This window comes from Lepidochelys kempii, chromosome 3, assembly GCF_965140285.1.
Source record: "Lepidochelys kempii isolate rLepKem1 chromosome 3, rLepKem1.hap1, whole genome shotgun sequence".
NCBI classification, from domain to species: Eukaryota; Metazoa; Chordata; order Testudines; family Cheloniidae; genus Lepidochelys; species Lepidochelys kempii.
The window spans coordinates 201,426,412-201,445,231 of NC_136382.1; the positions used below are offsets into that span (position 1 = coordinate 201,426,412).

Genomic DNA, 18,820 nt, shown 5'->3' on the forward strand with positions numbered 1-18,820 from the left:
TGTCCCACTTACTATTCAATTCATTCCTTGACTGCACATGCCATCTTTAGATTAAATAAAGCTTTAAACTATGCTGCCTTGTTTTGAACTTAAGCCTGAATGATAGAAACCTCTTTTTCTTTGCTCGTTTATAGCTTGCGGCCAAGATCAAACAGGGAGTTACAGTTCTTGCTCAAGATTCATTTTCTCTCCCCTCTTCCTCCCCCCCCCCCCGCAGTTTTCTGGTCACATGGGACAAGCTGGTTTTGGCATAAATTAGCTCTGAATTACTCATGTGGCCAAATCTGCCTAATGTCTGTCTTCTGGTCTTTTCATTTTGTATTTCAAATGAATATACATGTATATTGGATAAAAATGCTGACAATCTACTTTGTGTAACTCAGTTTTGAAAAAAAAAAAAAATTTTACCAGCACAGAATTTTTATTCACTCTGAGCATAAGTAATCTAGTTATTCTTTTCATAAACAAGGAATGATGCATAGAGAAACCTATTAAAGTGTCTTACATTTAACTTGAAGTAATTATTACACTATTATAAAACATCAATTGAAAATGTGTAAAGCATAAGCTGTTTGGGTTAAGAGACAGGCTGTGTTAAGTTATTTTTGTACCAAGATTTTCAGCTCTTGATCCTACACTATATGAGGCAAGCTATGAAAACATCAGGAATAATTAAGCCAAATGATGGAGTGTATCTTAAGACATAGAAAGACTGCTGGTAATACTTCAGTTAATGAAGAATGTGTAACATCTAGTACCATGAATACTATATGTATTTTTAGTAGCAGCTTACCATCCAATGCAAGAATTGGAAATGTAATGAATACAGGCAGTCCTCGGGCTTACGACACAATTGGTTCCTGAAAATTGCGCCATAAGTCAAAATGTCGGAACCGCAATCCACTCCATTGCAGGACCGAGCATCGTAAAGTCGAAACAAAGATTGTAAGTCAAATCAGGGTGTCAATTCAGAAACATCGTAAGTGCCGTTCCTCATACATCGAATGTCATAAAGTCGAGGACTGCCTGTACTGTTAAAATGACAGTTGCTTTAATTTTCAGTAAAGTAGAAACTGTTGCTTGTGTCTTTGTTTATTTTGCTAAAAAAAATCTACTTAAAGGCACTGTAAAACAATTGAATTACATCTGATATATAGAGATCAGATGTAATTCAATTGCATCTAGACACGCAATCATATCTCTCGATTTTTTTTGCAAAAAAAATCGAGAGATATGATTGCTAAAGATTTTCTAGGAACATCTCCAGTGTCTCAGCAAGAGGCAAGAGAACGTTTTTGGTGTTGGAAGATAATGAGATTGGAGGTACTTTCTCGTGACCTGGTGCAAACTGACTTTGATTTGATCTAGCTACAAGCATTTTAAAAGTCTATTTCATGTATGAATAGTAATCTGTTAATGACACCACAGGTTAATATGCCAGTGCTTGATTGAGAAGGATGGCCAGTGGTTAGGGCACTAGTCTGGGGCCTGGTCAATTCCCTATTCTGCCCCAGAGTTCTTGTGTAACCTTAGGCTCTTCACTTGCAACACTCTCACAATGCCTAATTTTTAGGTGCCTAGAAAAAGTCATGGGAACAACAATGCAATCCACAATGCCTGAGTTAGGCACCCAGGCTTCCTAGCCAATGAATGGGGAAAGAGAGGCACCTTAGAATGCAATCCACAGAAGCCAGCATGCCAGTCCAGGTGCTGCCTAAGATAGTCAATGGGAGGTGCAGATGACAAGTGTTTGCTATGGCCTCACAGAGTTAGGCACCTAAATCTGGGCTGCAGGGGAGCCCCTATCTCTGTTCAGCAATCCACAAATGGGAACCTGCTGCCTGTAGTCATGCCAATTAGGGACTTAAGTTGTTCTTGCAGGAGTGAGTTAAGTGCCTGCATCACTCAACACAAAACAGAGGGGGGGGGGAAAGAAGGTGGTGCCCACCTTTAACTTTTAGCCCAATAACTAGAGCAGTCATCTTGGACGTGGGATACCCCAGGTGGGGGGGATTTGAAGAGAGGTTTTGCAGCTGGATGCTTAACCACTAGACTACAGAGTCCTTTCTCTGATCCAGTGACTGTTCTACACTGGATAAATACTTAAGAATCATTTGGTCAGAGGTTTTTTTCCTTCTTGCACTTCATCATCTATTATAAAGCTTCTGGAGGCCAAATTAGTGACACCTGTGCAACCCCATTGTCTTCAAGCCATGCCCACAGCGATCCTCTATTGCCTTCAGTAGATTTGCTCAGGGAATTTAATTGAAGCTTAGTAAACAATCCTGTTGATGGCACATACGAAGGAATAAAATCCAGCTCTCCTTTGCAGCTGTGTTGGTGCTGCAGGGCTAACAGGAATAAAAAGCTGCACAAGCTTATTTTTATCCCTCATGTCAGCAGCTCTGGCTCTGAATATACACAAGCAGCAAGTCTGTTGAGTAAGGTGTTATTTTCTCAGTCACTCTTCAGAGCAGGACTGCAGCTTAAGGCTTTTTCATTGCTATAGGAACTCCACCTAAGTGACAGCAGCTAGGTTGACAGAAGCATTCTTCCGTTGACCTACCTGTGTATCTACACCAGTGGTAAGGTCAGTGTAGATTTTTTCAGACCCCTGCAAGCCATAACTGTGTCAGCCTAAGCTTTAAATGTAGACGAGACATAAGACTTCAGACCGAGTTCAAAGGATTCTTGAATAAGTCCCGACAATGGAGCAGCACAGGGTCCTTCAGCATTTCTATTATTATATTTCTATTTTCAGTAGACCCACCACTAATAACCATTCTGCTTCCAGTAGAGGCAGGCGTGTATTCCACTTAGGTGTGTGCACGCCCAGCAGGCTGGAGCAGGAGATTTTGCCTAGCAGTACCTGAAGAGGAGCAGTACTCATGCCTGTGGCTGTGCCTCCTCCCTTGGCTAGATCAGGTGGCGCATTGTTCGATCTTCAGAAATTCAAGAAAAGGACTCAGGTAGCTGGGGACCTTTGCCTCAGGCAGCACCTGCTTGAACAGGCCGTGAAGGCCTCAGTACTGGATCAGGCTGAAGATGGCCCTCGGGCTCTGAGAGGGCTGCAGCCTCCTGTTCTTTCCCGGCACCAAGGGAAAGGTCTCAGAAGACCAATCGAGACTGCTCCAAGTCTCGGGGTGACTCTCTGCCTCTCCCAGAAAAAGTGTGGACTGGCACAGAGCCAGTGCTGGAACATGGGATAGCGTGGGTACTTCTGCCCCTTCCCCAGTACCAAGTAGGGAGAGCAAAAACCCTGTACCATCAATGCCGGTTCTGGCCTCTGGGTGTCCATTGAGTCTGGGACTGATGAGGGCAATGCCAGTACTGACTGTTTCTACAGGGTTGGCATGCCAGGCAACCACAGACCTCCTTTGCCTTTCAGTCCCGACCTCACTGCTGGCCTAAGACTTTTCCAGGGCTGCACCATCGATAGCCCCTCTGATTAAACATGCTGCTTCTCAACACCACACCCCATGCTCCCCCATGGGGACGTCTATCCAGGACATTTTCAGAAATCAGGCCTCACGCTCACTTGAGAGTGCATCAACTTTTCACCTCCCTGTTCAAGGAAAAATCATTTTTTTTCCAATACCATGGTGATGAGATTTCCAAGAGGACTTCTGTTTACATTCTGCGGTCTGAGAGCCAGTCCCCATGTGGGACCTAAACACAGTACTGGGGCTCTAATGGGCCCTCCGTCCTAGCCCCTTGCATCCTATCCACTGCTCCTCTTGTCTCAGAAACCTGCATTCCTGATAGCCATTACATTTGCAATGAGGGTGTGTAAGTTGCAAGCCCTGATGGCTGAGTGTCCTTACACACAGTTCTCCAAAGACAAGATACCTTAATCACCGCACCTAAAATTTTTGTCTAAAGTGGTTTCAGTTTCATTTGAACCAGGCAGTGTATTTACCCGTGTTTTTTCCTAAGTTACATTCATCCCAGAGGAACAGTGCCTCCATACTTCGGATGTCAGGCGATGGCTAACCTTTTATATGGATAGGACTGAACTGTTTCATGCTTCGCCTCACCTCTTCATGTCATATGCGGACCGCAGGAAGGGGCAAGCAGTTTCTACACAGACTATCTCTAGCTGGATAATATCCTGTATCAAGATAACATATGGTGATAGCTTCTGTGAACTCTCTTCAGTAGATACGAGCTCATTCGACAGAAGCACAAGCGATGTCGATAGTGTTCCTCAGTGACATTTCCAGGGCGGCCATGTGGCCATCCATCCATCCATTTATGGGTCATTATGCTATTACCATATCTTTGAGACACAGGCTTCAGAAGGGTGGTGTTGCAATCCCTAGTTTGATCCTGGCGTACTGCTTGTGAGTGACCTAAGTGGAATACACATCTCATCTACCCGAAGAAGAAATGGTTATTTACTGTAACTGTAGGTCTTCGAGATGTGATGTAGACGTATATTCCATGACCCACCCTTTATCCCCTCTGTATAGGAGTCGCCTGTCATGGGCATTTGGGGTGAAGGCACTGAAAGGGGTCAGGGTGGAACCGATTCATACAGCCAAGGGAAGGACCATAGCCACGAGGCATGAGCAGTACCTCTCTACGGTTACTGCTTGGCAAAATCTCTGGCTCCGGCACACTGGATGTGCACACACTTAAGTTGGAATATACACCTGCATCTCAAAGAACCACAGTTACAGCAAGTAATTGTTTCTTTTAGCTTTGGACTGGGACTCAGGCTACCTTATCTCTCTTCCTGGTTCTGCCACTGAGCTGCTGTGTGATCTCCAGCAAGTCATTTTGTCTCTCTGCCCCTCAGATTGTCCATCTGTAAAATTGGACCAATGATATTCTTCTTTAAGCAACACTGATCTCTGTGGATGAAAAGCACTACATTAAGTGTTAAGAACTTGCTGTCATTTTAGGCCCACAGCAACAAAAATTGCCCATTGGGATTTTTGAAGTAAAATGGTCATTTGGCTTATGGGATTTTGACAGAATTTATATTTTTAAGGTAGGCTCAGATTGAACTAATCTGATAGTAGAAACTGTTTTCTAGTCAGATAGATAGGGCCCTACCAAATTCATGGCCATGAAAAATGCGTCATGGACCATGAAATCTGGTCTTGTGTGTGCTTTTACCCTATACTATACAGATTTCATGGGGGAGAGCAGTGTTTCTCAAATTGGGGGTCCTGACCCAAAAGGGAGTTGAAGGGGGGGTCACAAGATTATTTTAGGGGGCTGAGGTATTGCCACCCTTACTTCTGCACAGACTTCAGAGATGGGCAGCCGGAGAGCAGCCGCTGTTGGCCAGGTGTCCAGCTCTGAAGGCAGCACCCTGCCAGCAGCAGCGCAGAAGTAAATGTAGCAGTACCCCGACACCCCTCCCCCCAACTCCCTTTTGGGTCAGGACCCCTATTACAACACTGAAATTTCAGATTTAAAGAGCTGAAATCATTAAATTCACAATTTTTAAAATCCTATGACCATGACATTAGCCAAAATGAATTTTGGTAGGGCCCTACGGATAAAACATGAAGGTGAAGTTGTCATTGTTCTTTAAATTTACTAGTCTTTCAGCAGGTATACTTGATCTTTGAAGCCAATGGTTTTGTATTTTACTAAATATTCATATTTTCGGTTTGCCCTGTTGAAACTGCAGCAACAGTCCATTAGTGAACACTTTGTCCAGATCGGCACTATTAACATTTACTTCAGTGCATTAGATGCTCAGTGCACATCTAGAAAAGTGCATCCTAACTGCCCTGTGGATTCATGATTGGACTTTGCTTTAAAAACGTAAGTGGAATGGGAAATATCATTGATCCTGACTGCACTGCACGTCACTTTCAGCGAGTCAATGCTCTGCATAAATATGTTATGGGCCAAATCCTTAGCTGGTGTAAACTGGCATAGTTCCTTGAAGTCAATTCAGCTATGTTGGTTTATACCAGCTGGGAATCTGGCCTAATTATGTCAGTAGGCCAATAGTTACTCAGAAGGTTTTGCTTTGCTTTGTTCTTGTTTTTCAGCTAAGAAGCAGTTTGAACATTTTCCTGCTTGTTTAGGTATAGAGCTAAAATGACCAGGACTAAGTGTATTACAAACACAGGGGAATGTGTGCGAACCAGAAAAGTCCCAAATTCAACTTTAAAGGATTGCTTGTGTCCTTAATTTGCTGTGCTGAAGGGCAGAGTTTAGCCTCTGCCACATTGCAAACAGTGCTACATCAAGTGCAACTGCACTGTTGTTTTTCAATCTCAGAAAAATCAATATCCACCTATAAAAGTCAGACAATGTCACAGGAAGCACCTGAAAGAAAAACACAAATTTCATTTCCATTTTACTACTGAGACCAAGTCTGTAATAGCAGCTGAATTCTAAAATATATTTACTAATTTCACGACTTTAACCACCACTTACACAAATTATTTCTGTTTTCTCATCAGCAAATAGGAGCTTTTCAGTACCAGAAAATAACCTTATAGGCAGTGACACACTGGTCTTAATCTCATACCCACGAGCTAAAAACAAAAACACGCCATACGTGATTAAATCCATAGCCTTGCATAGAGTGATCCTAGTGATAAGTAGTCTGGAGTGCTCTTTCTAAATCGTGCTGCATTTTCTTAGCTACCCTCTGTAAAATCCAGCCTTTCCTCTCTCTCCACCCATCCTCCCCATGAGTTCTTTCAGCCCCAAGAGCGTGCCCCTATTTGAGGCCTTTGATGGCTGCTTTAATTTCATTGTGCGTTATTGTCCCTCTATTTCTAATTTAGCATTGGCATTTCTCACAAATCAGTGCATGATTGTTGGCTCTGAACAGTTTAATGTGGAACGGAAGTGTTTATTGTATTGTTTGGCAATGAAAAGAACATTTCATGCATTTTCAGCGTCTGTCCATGGGAGTCAATGATGGGCATCAGCTGTGACAGTCTAACTCTTCCTGAGCGGCCGTTTACTCTTCTGTAGAGGAAGAAGCAAAGATACTAAAGGTAGGAATGGGGGAACTCCCTGGTAAAAGAAGATAAAATCTGAACAGCCACTTCCTTAAGCCTCTCCTTAAGACTCTGCCACAATGCCTACAAAAATCTAACCTGATGATCATGACTAAGCAGGTGACAAGCTGTGACTGTTCTTCCCTCACCACCTTTATTATCTCCCTCCACCCTGCCCCCCTCCACCCCAACCCCCTCCAAAACAAAAACCTACAATGCAGGTAACTAACAAAGCTGGGACAATTTTTCATCAGATTCATTTGCTCTTATGGTATATCCCCATCCCCTGACCTTCCTCTGTGGATTTAGATGGTCAGAGATGGTCTTGTTTTGCATGCATCCAGGAACCAACACAATGGTGCTCCCAACCTGATTGGAACCTATGGGTACAATCATAATAATAAATCATATAAATATTTAAGAAACAGCAGTTGGTGTGCTGTCATCACTGCTTAGGACAGTAAGCACGATCTCCCTGTTTGTTGTCTCTCACCATATATTTAAGGTTGTAAACTCTTTGGGGTAGAGTGCCTAGCACAATGTGTGCTAATCCCTGAATGGGATTACCACAATACATGCTGCCCTGCACCCTTACAGTCAAGTACAGTAAGAGGTTCCACTGCCTGGGGACCCTTTGCCAGCATAGAGGCAGGGGGTGGATTTGCCTCTGTTTGTTTGTGCTTGATAGCAGTGAATACTGTAACAGACAGATGGAGGACAGAGGATGAGGAAGAAGGACAGAGGAAGAAATACAGGATGTTCCTATAACCTTTATCTTTACAAAATTAATAACTTTAGAATCCTATGACTTGTAAGCCTATTAAAAAATTTTCCAGCACCAAGAACAGTAAATGCCAACGAGTGGGCTGTTCAAACCCCAGACCAATACAGACATTTAAAAAGAATAAATGTGGACATGCTCTGAGGATCACACGCTTTATCTTCCCAAAAGAATTTGTTCAAGCCTAAAGCTTGATGGCAGAAAATGTACTCTACATTTTCCTCAGTGAAACATAGACTGCAAACTGGTCCTCTCAGCACCGAGATCCTTTAGCCTATTCAACAATTCCATTACGAAAACCACACACACATTTTTGTAATCAAGAGCGAAACCAAGTCTTTCAACAAATGCTTCACATTGTTATTTAAAAAAACAGAACACACACACACCAGTACTCTGGGAGGAGGACCAGCAACATCTGAGTCCAGATTAAAAAGAGTTAAAAAATTACAGTTCCATAAAAATCTGTTCAATCAAAATGGCTGCTAAGTGAAAAATAAAAAGTGTTCCTAGATCTGCATGGTAAACAGCAGATGTCACTCCAGTCTTCCGGTAGATACAGTAGTGTAGTGGGGAGTATGTTTGCTCATCCTCGAGATAAAATTTATTTTAAAAAAATTATCTCCATTAATATACTCTTTGTTGAGAAACACATAAAGCATTGGGGAGGATGGGTAAGGTGTTCAATTTTTCATTAGTTTGTATTCCGGAAAAATTTTCTGTTTCTGGACTTCCTCCATTTGTGGCGGGTGGGAAGGGGTGGCTGGCAGGGGATGGAACAGGAGGCATTCCTTTTTTGAAATAGTAACAGGTGACATAACAGGGTAACATTCGCCCCTCCTACAAAAAGGCAAGGGGGTTGGTATCCATGAAATAACTGACACGGTCAGACATTGTGTGCTTTGGGATTCTGCATTATTCTTATGGCTTTAAATTGAAGACCGATAAACCTGTTAGGTAACCTACAGCAAACAATTCAAACAAAGCACAGTGTGCAGAATACCACAGCGGACACCCTCGGCAGGACATTTTCACAGGAACAGGAATGGGAAATGGTTGTTCTTCACAACATATTTCAACATTGGCGAGTCCCAAAAATTGACTTATTTACCACAACCAAAAACAAGAAATGCTCCCAGTACTGCTTCAGAGCCTGACCTGGGCATCATTTGCCAGGAGATGCCTTCCTCTGTCACTGGAACACAGGTCTCCTTTATGTCTTTCCTCCATTTCCTCTCATATTGAAGGTCCTGCTCAAGAAAAAGAAAAAAAAGAACAAAAGTTATTCGCTTAGCTCCCACGTGGCCAAGACAAACACGTTAGCGATATGCCCGCCAATCACTCTGCAGTCCCTTCCTCACCATCTCTCTCAGAATGCTGGACAGACCCACCATCCCAATTTACAGGTTCTTTGACTCAAGGCATGGCTCCTCGATGGTTCAAAAGCAGAGATGTCCTGTTCAGAGGATGTGAAAGAAGTGCTATTACACAGAAGAAAAACAACAACTCATCACATATATATGCAGAAATGGAAAAGATTCCAAATCTGGTGAGACTCAAAACATGTTACCCCCACATCCATTCTACAGATTAGGATTATCTCCAAATTCAGTAAAGCCATAACCACCTTTCATCATAAGATAGATAGCTACTCTGTTTTCACTCGTCCTACAACAAAAAGATTCTTCAAGGGTATGGGCAACCTCTTCCCACAAATCAGATGTCCTATACCAACATGGGACCTTACCCTGGCCCTCAAATGCCTTAAAAAGCCTCATTTTGAACCCATGTCCACATGCTTGCTTACACATCTGTCCATGAAAACAGTCTTCTTAGTAGCCATCCCACTCTTCACAATTTTCTTTTTAGGGATAAGGTCACACTGAGACCACACACAAAGTAACTCCTGCCAGTATCCTATACCCTCCAATCTTTCCCCCAAAGCCTCACCATGACAAGAGAGAAGCAATATTACATACACTTGATGTCAAAAGAGCTTTGGCATTCTATTTGGATAGAACAAAAAGCTTCAGGAAATCTCCTAAACTATTCCTTTTGATTGCAGCAAGGTCTCAAGAAACCTCAGTCTCAAAACAAAGACTTTCCAGATAGATGACTCTGCATCTGATGCCATGTTTGGCTCTGCCATATCACCATCAATATTAGACTCAACTCCAAAGCCTCGGGGGTAAGTACTGTAGAATCACTGACTGTGGAGCACTCATAGGGACAATACTCGAAGAAGAAGAAAGGGTTACTCACCTTGCACAGTAACGGTGGTTCTTCGAGATGTGTGTCCTTATGGGTGCTCCACGACCCACTCTCCTCCCCTCTACTTCAGAGTTCTTAATAAGGGGCTCTGCGGTAAAAAAGGAATTGAGGGCAGTCCACCCATGCAGTGCTAGATATCCTTGAGGGCAGGCATGAGACAGGGAGAGTGCAGGCTGAATTGACAATGCTACCTAAAATTTCCGATCGGAGGCACAGGGATGTGGATACACTACATTGGAGCACCCATAGGGGGACACATCTCAAAGGTTCACAGTTACCTCACAAGGTGAGTAACTCTTTCTTTTAGCACAAAAGAGAAAATTTCTCACCTGATGAGCTGAGTTAGAAGTAGTAGTTTTAAGCAGTTCCGTATTGTCTGAGTATGACCGATGATCCTATCTGTGACAAATTTATCTAGGGACATGGAGAATCCACTATCACTTGAAATCTTCCGATGAAGACTGGAAGTCTTTCTAGATGAGATGGTTTTGTTGAACCAGAGATACACGTTAGATGCTGGGATCACTGGGTGAAATTCTATGGGTTGTGGTATGCTCGAGGTCAGACTAGATGACCACAATGGTCCCTTCAGGCCTTAAATTGCATGGGCCAAATCCAAAAGATTTTGTATTTATCCACAGTGGGAGCTTCAGCATTGGGCCAGAGAGAGCAGACAAGCATGAGCACTGACCTGAGACACAGCAGATTCAAATTCCTTCTCCCTTCAGGTAGAGGTGGCGGACTTGAACCAGGGGTCTCTCACATCCCAGATGAGTACCCTAACACTGAGCTAAAAGTTACAAGGGAGGGCCTCCTCCCCACCCCAACATCCTTGCTAAAATAGCATTAGTGCCTAATGCCAAGAGAGGGAACCAAAAATCCCAAGTAGCCCAGTTTAGGCACATATCTCTGAGAGGGGGCGGGGTTTAGCACACGTCTCTCATCTTGGAATCTTCCATTGGCTAGTTTAGGCAAGGAGCCCCTGAGTATGCTGGGTTTTGTGAATCCTGTTCTGAAGTTCCTATCTCTTGTTGTATAGGAATCTACGCCCCTAACTCAGGCTTTGTGAATACCAGTGATTTCCTAGGCACCGAAAAGGTTAGGCATGGTGCTGAGGTGGCTTTATGGAAGTTTATGGGGAGATCTGCCCATGCATGAGGGGCAGCATGGGAGAAAGCACTAAGGTGCTTGTTTGAAAGTGTGACAAGTGGGCGACAAAGACTGGTATCACTGGCAGAGTGGAGTCCGGCACTGACATCATGATAGTATATAAGTGATGATCGATAAGGTGGGGATAGGTGATGAAAGTGAAGGCAAGTGGTCTGTTTGCGATACAGTGGAGGATAAAAAGAGAGGAGGGATATGATCAAAATGAGGATCTAGGAAAATAATTTTTGCAGCTGTGTTTTAAATGGAGAGCGTTTGCAGTCCCATGGCTCACAAAATTGTAGTGAGTACAGAGCTACCTCTTCCCCCACTGGAAAACATACACCCACAGCCTGGGAATAAGCAGGCTGAACCATATGATAAATGAAGAGTGCAACTTTCATGGTCCCCTATACACTGGGCCCTTGAGAGAACGTGCGCTTCCATGAACTCCCCATACGCTGGCGAAGCTCTGCAGCCTTACTCTAGCCATTAGCTAAATGCCACAATTTGTCCTTTGTCTGTTTTTCTTACAATATTACAAAAAATTGGTTAGAGGTAGGCAAGCAAAGACAGATAAGATTTCAACTTTGGAATGCATAGCAGAGAGATTCAGAAATGCTGCTTCGAATGCTGCAGGAATGCTGCAGAGGAGAAGGATCTTGCACCAAGAGCAGCAGAATTTATGAAAATATTGAGAGATCAGTGCTAGCTGGCTGGACAAGAATAGTCCAGCAGCCAGGGCATTAGCCTGACATTCAATTCATTGCTCTGTAGCAGGCTTCCTGAGTGACTTTGGACAAGTCACTTCATCTCTGTTCTGCAATTACCCATCTGTGAAATAGGGATAACAGTACTTCCCTACCTTACGCAGGTGGTGGTAAGATCACTACACTACAGATTGAGAGATATACAGTCATCATTACTAGAGTATCTGAGTAAATAGGAATGGGGAGAGGAGAAGAAAGACAGTGTCCGTGAGGCAGGATGTAATAAGTCCTTATGGATAAAGGCTAGGAATTATTTTTGAGGGGGCTGTACACTTTGGAAATGCCTTCTCCCCCTCCCCCCACTAGTATATACAAACTTTTGGCTGGTTGAAGCAGAAGAACTGGATGAAGACAGAGCTTTTTTTATTTTGTATTGGACAGGTGTAATACCATGGAGTCTCGTCTTCCTGGTAGTATTTTTCATTGCTTTCTCTGCATAGATGCCAAATGCAAGGTGGACTTCGTCACACATCCAGCATTTTCCCTGTAGCTTCATAATGAAGTCTTCAGCCAAATCTTGGCAGGTATTAACAGTTTCTGGTTTGTTGCGAGCATGTATCTCAGCCGTAGCATCTATGATTGCTATGCTGCTGGTATAAGATACCGGTCACATTGTTAATTGGTGGTGGCTTAGGAACACAACGGCAGATGTGCATTAGTTTGCTTTTCGCCTGGTACATATATCAGGGGTTCTCAAACTGGGGGTCAGGACCCCACAGGGGGTCACGAGGTTATTACATGGGGGGTCACAAGCTGTCAGCCTCCACCCCAAACCCTGCTTTGCCTCCAGCATTTATAATGGTGTTTAAATATATAAAAAAGTGTTTTTAATTTATCAGCAGGAGGGGGGGTCACACTCAGAGGCTTGCTATGTGAAAGGGGTCACCAGTACAAAAGTTTGAGCCCCACTGATATACATTGTGCCATCACATTCAAACATCCGAGCTCATCCCAGCCAACTACATCCAGGTCTGTTGACTCTAACCCAAGCCATGCTGTTTCAGGCCCCAATTCTGCAATATGATGAACTTGGGCAAACCCCTGGGCCTGAGCACAGCCCCATTGACTTCAGTGGGGTTCTGGGGGAGTATGCGATCAGACCCTCAGGTTTGGGGGTTGCTTCAAATGCAATCATGTGTTGCATGCAAAGCGAGAAAAGACCTCCGCTCCAGCTTGCCATTCCCACAGTATGAGGAATGGTTTCAATTTTCTGAATGGTGACAGTAATACCTCAGCTCCTCTAAAGTCACCCATCCTTAGGAGACAAAGTGACAGAGCGGGTACACATTTTTCGTGCAAGGCATGTTACATCCATCATTTGGGAAACAGGGACCCAAAAGGTGCCACTAGGTTCATCACGACTGCGTAGAAGGACCAAGGGTGACTCTGGGGGGATGCTTGATCCTGCACAGAGCAGAAGGACTGTGTTCTAGGCAGAGCAGGATGTACATATTTATGAATGGGACACTGAATTCAAGGGCTCCTGGTCCTACTGTGTGGCTAGTGAGTTACTCCTGCCAAATAAGGCCAATGAGAGAAGCATCTAGTTTTCTTACTTACAGTCACACACAACTCATGGCTCTTCAGACCACACCCATTTATATCTTGCCCCTCTTTTACCCTCACACTAGAAAATGGAAGTGGAATGTGCAAAGTGGGTGATTAAATGATTCAGTGCAGATGAAAGAATCCAGTGCTTAAGCTCAATTGCACCCACTCTGGATCACACTAGCATTCAAACAGCCATGATGAGAGGGACAACTTGTAAGGCAAATCAAGATATAAATTGTGACTTCCTTCGCTCCAGGCCTTGGGTCATCCCCTATACATTCTACTCCCCAGAGAGACTTTCACCCACTAGATTGGCCATGGGGTCACTGGAGCTTGGAATCAGATGAGCTCTCCTTTGCCTTAAGGGCTGAGCAGGAGACTGAGCCTAGAAATCAAACTGGGGCTTTTCAGATGGTAGCAGGGAGAGAGAACCATAAAGCACTTTTTTAAATAGACCCCTAGTTCTATAAGGAGCCCCCCACCATTATCCAGGTTATGCCCCTTTATATTTGATAGCCAACAGTCTCTACCAGTTATCAGAATTTGAATACAGAATGGCAGATGCAGGGAGGTTGTGAAGTCGCCTTGGGAATGAATGTTCACAGGAAACCCACTACAGAGGGCTGCGTATGTGACTCACTGCTCTGTAATGATCCAAATAGCAGAGACCTTTTAGATTGCTGATGCCTGAACAGTCACGTCTCTGCGAATAGGCAGCTGCATGAAGCTGCTGTAAATGTGCGAAGCAGCAGCATCCTGCTTCAAAAGCTCCACTGCAAAGTGTAGTGTCAGATGGAAGAATTGCTAATGAAGGTCCTAGGCAGTGTGATCGTATCACAAGCATCCATACATAATGTAACTGCAGCTGCTAACAGCAGGCTCCCACATTATTAAATTAAACTTGTTTTTAATAGGCCCAGGGAGCTGATCTTGACAGTGTTTTCTGATGCGATCTCACATCCCCTCAAAAACGCACTGAGAGAATTATTTGCATTACTGTAGGGCTGAGAGGCCCCCCTCAACATCATTTCCCCATTGTGTTAGGTGCTGTACATACACAGTGGAGGCAATCCCTGCCCAAAAGTCCTTACAAGCTAAATGGACAGGACATACAGGTAGAGGATTGGGAAGAGAGGTCACAAGGGTTAAAGTACCCTATGTCACATAGTAAGCCTGAAGCAGAGTTGGGAGTTGAACCCTGGTTGCTTGAGTCCCATGCAGTGTCATAACTGCAAGGGCGTCGTCCTTCCCTTAAGAAAGCTGAAGTTTTTCATTTATATCTGGGGGATCTTTATGGTTTGTAGAATAAGGACTCATTTTAAATGAACATGGGGGATTTATTTTCTGATCACGTTTACACCAGACACCTTTGCACTTAGCTAAATCGAATCTATAACCATGTGGGGAACTGGTGTTCAAGTGTATAGTCCAAAGATAATAACATTAAAGGTTTCTAGCTCCTGTAAGATGCCAAGTACCCTCAGCTCCAGAGATGTGACTATCCTTTCAAACACACACCAGGATGCTTTCATGATGGTGTGTGTTAGGATTGCAAAAGCCTCGTACAAGGAGACAAAAACCACACTCTGTGTTCTGGCTTTCGATCTGCTCAGCCTGGGTCAGAAGATTTCTGCATGGAGCAGCCAAACAGAGCAAAGAAAGGCAGAACTCTGCCACAGCTCACTATAGCCTCCTCTCTCGCTTCTGGCAGCAACAGACAGGGGAGAAGTGGGGGACCATCAGGTACCCACCTCTCCCATCCTCCGCCCCTGAGCATCCAAAGCAGGGGTTTTGCACTGACCAGATTGGGTCATCAGTTTATCTCAGAGTACACCACTGTTCCCAGATTGTGGGGTGTTGAAGTATGATGGTGAAGAGGATTGTATAAGTACCTAGATAGAGAAGTTTGGCCTTAAATAATGGTTGGTCCAAAGCACACTCAGGATGTACCCAGTGTGAAGTAGGGCTGCATAAAACATTTTATAATAATCATAGCAATACCTGTATCTATGGTATTATCTGTCCCCCATTACCATAGTATCTGAGTGCCTCACAATCTCCAATATATAATAGGATATATATTTATCCTCACCCCCCTGTTAGGCAGGGAAGTACTATTATTCCCCATTGATAAAAGGGGGACTAGAAGCACAGAGAGAGACTATGACTGCCCAAGGTCACACAGGAAGTCTGTGGCAGAGAACAGAGACCAGAGTTTCCCAAGTCTTAGGCTAGTGCCTTTGTCAGTGGACTACTCTTCCACTCACTCACCTTCTCCCTGGGACAAGTATTTATAGTTATAAAGAACCCACACAAGGTGACGGAGGGAGAGCTTGGGACATCATGTAAGGGATTACTTGGATTTTCATATAGCCTTTTTCGTCAGCTGAGCTGGCCCACAGCTTGTGCATTTCAGGTACGATCTCACTAGGTCTACATGTTGCCCATTATAGATATAAAACTTATCTAATTGATGGCAATATTTTCCCATGCAGCAAATAAAGCACCTTATACCCAGATCATCAGACTCTTCTTATCTGGCTATGACTGATTCCCAGAGCTACTATTAATCTAGGTAAGATTAAAACCTTATACTTGCTCACCTTAACAAGGCAGCCACATACTGTACCAGGCCTGAAAATGCCCCAGCTACTTTACTCTCAAATACATATTGTGGAATCACCTATGGGGAGCCATCATTCTTCACCGATGTACTGACCTTGCAGGGAAGAGAATCCTAGACACCCTTCTTCTTGTTAACCCATCTGGTTCCTTCCTATATTCTGCAGGGAAGCAGGAATTCACCCCGAAGAGCCAACTTATCAAACAGATGTGGTTTGTCATATCAGGAAGCATCTGGCTTGTATCCTTAATTTATTATTGGCATCTGAGTCAACCAGAAATGCACCATTGTCATCACCCATAGAAGATTAATACAGCTTCTTGGATCATCTCCCCTTTGAAGACCAATATAATAATTGGAACAGAACTTCATCGATTTCTGGAGTGATATGTAGCATACAACAGGTATTTGTATTTTGCAGTTACTAGAGCACATCCTGGAAAAAATAAATTCCCTCAAACCCATCAAATAATCCACAACTTATCCCCCCCATTTGAAAGAGTCTGAGAACTTTTGTGGCTGTATACTCCTTTACTTTAATATTATCTGCATCTACACAATGGACTCATTGTTAGAGCACCCCCTCCTGGCTGGGGATAGCAGCTCTTTCATCATCCTGATCCTGCAACCCTCTTCCAACAGCTGCACCAGTCCCTGCGGTGGTCTCTCTTCTTGTGACTCAACCCTCTGGCAAGGTCACTTTAAAAATCTCTCCCTTTCAGGGTATCACTGTTCCACACAGACAGTGTCCCTCACAACACTAGCCATCTGGGGGAATAAAAATTGATGAGTTTTTATTAATCTTGTTTTTTATTATTATTATTATTTAACTTTTTTTAAATGAGCCTATTTAAAAGCAAATTTGATTTTAATAAAAAATAAATTAAGGCCAAAAATTATAATCTTCTAAAAATATAAATTACAAATATGCTGAATCTATGAGTCACTATTAAAAACTGAGTTAAAGGGAATCAAAGAAAAAACATTTAACTTTTGTGGTCAAGCTTTGTAAACATGGCACAATAGGTCATGTATTGTATTAAGGGCTTGTTTAGTTTAATAAAAACAAATTTTATATGCTGTGGTGTGTTTAATTAAATTTCAGTTACCATCCTAATGCACCTTGACACACAACAGGAACAAAAAGTTAATCATCTGCTAACTAAGCAATATGTCCTTCAGCATTTTCTAAAATACTACTGAAAATAGTAAGCTATATAATTGCTTAAATAAATGAATATGGTTATAGTGTACCCTCCCACGTACCAAAAGGATGTACCAATCTAGCATAAAGGCTCTATTTAGTTGTAAATCAACGTGTTTTAATAGGTATATCAATCCGTGAGAGAATGTACCTTTCTTTAGAAGGTAATAAACACAAATGGTAAAGTTGCTTAAAATAAATTATTGTTAATCAAGGCTTTCTACTTGGTGATTTAAATAGCCTTGATTAAAATCAACCCACGCTGCTTGTCATCAGTGATGTCTGTGATGGGTTGCCCCCCTTCAAGGTGCCACCTGATGTAATGAGATACCACTGCGCCTGCCTGTTCTGCCATCCTGGGCCCCCTTTAACCTGTCTTGCTTAGCTGGGCTCTTAAGCCTCCTCTAGCATGCACATAGGCAGGGCCACACCCAGCTGCAGAAAGACACAGACACTGAGATCAGCTCTGGGAAGACTCAGTTTAAGGGACTTGCCCCAGCACTCAGGTGCCCACCTCCCTTGGAGTGCAGACCCAAAGGTATATTATCTTGTGCTGTATAGAAAAATCTGCACAGCACAAGCTCATAAAAACTAGCCCACTCCCTCAGTGTGGAAAGAGATATGCACAACTTCTTACCCCCCAGTTAGAAATTGCACAAACTGGGTTTAATCATAAACAAAACAAATTTATTAACTACAAAAGGCAGATTTTAAGTGATTATACGGGATAGCAAGCAGAACAAAGCAGATTACTAAGCAAATAAAACACACAAACTAAGCTTGATTCACTCAGGAAATTGGCTACAAATAGTAATTTCTCACCCTAAATGTTGTTTCAGATGGATTGCAAAGATTGCACTGGTCTGCAGCTTGAAACTTCAGGTATTATTACTCACAGGTTAGACACCCATCCAGCCTGGGCTCAACTCTTCTCCGCCCCGTTCAGTTCTTGTTTCCAGGTGTTTCCCAGTGTCTCTTTGGGTGGGGAGGCAGAGGAGAACCTCGATGATGTCATTCCCCTGCCTTATATAGCTTTTGTGTATTGTAGAAACCCTTTGTCTTCCAGTGGAAAAACACTGGCATTCCAAGAGTGACTCAGTCACATGTCTCTGCAGAGCTGTGGCAGCCATTACTCGCAGGCTGTCTGAAGCATCCACAGGAAGACTAAGCTCTTTCACAGTCCACTTTTGTCTCTGCTGATGGGCCATCAGCCTTGTCTGGCTTTTTCATTGTTGTACCTGAAGGGCTAGTTGTGGGTGTCACCCAAAGTAGCACATTTGAAATACAAATACATGGTCAATATTCCTAGCTTCAGATACAAAAATGATACATGCATACAAATTGAATAAACACATTCAATAGATCATAACCTTTTCAATGATACCTCACATGACCCCTCTTGCATAAAACATATCTTAGTCATGCCAAATTCATATCATAACCATATTTCTATGAAGAATATGGGGTATAACATCACAATATCTTCTGCCC

At 43.2% G+C, this 18,820-nt stretch overlaps 1 long non-coding RNA gene across 2 annotated transcripts; it reads right to left on the minus strand.

The window, feature by feature from the left end:
- Positions 1-8,904: 8,904 nt before the first annotated feature.
- On the minus strand, positions 8,905-16,449 carry LOC140908351 (uncharacterized). 2 transcript variants are annotated; one of them, XR_012157843.1, is made up of 3 exons: positions 16,222-16,449; positions 9,126-9,245; positions 8,905-9,014 (listed from the first exon to the last, which is right to left on the minus strand). It is a non-coding gene; the product is annotated as an uncharacterized LOC140908351 (long non-coding RNA). The 2 variants fall into 2 exon arrangements; XR_012157842.1 differs by lacking the exon at positions 16,222-16,449 and adding an exon at positions 10,027-10,516 and having other exon boundaries at positions 9,126-9,220.
- Between the last annotated feature and the right edge of the window lie 2,371 nt (positions 16,450-18,820).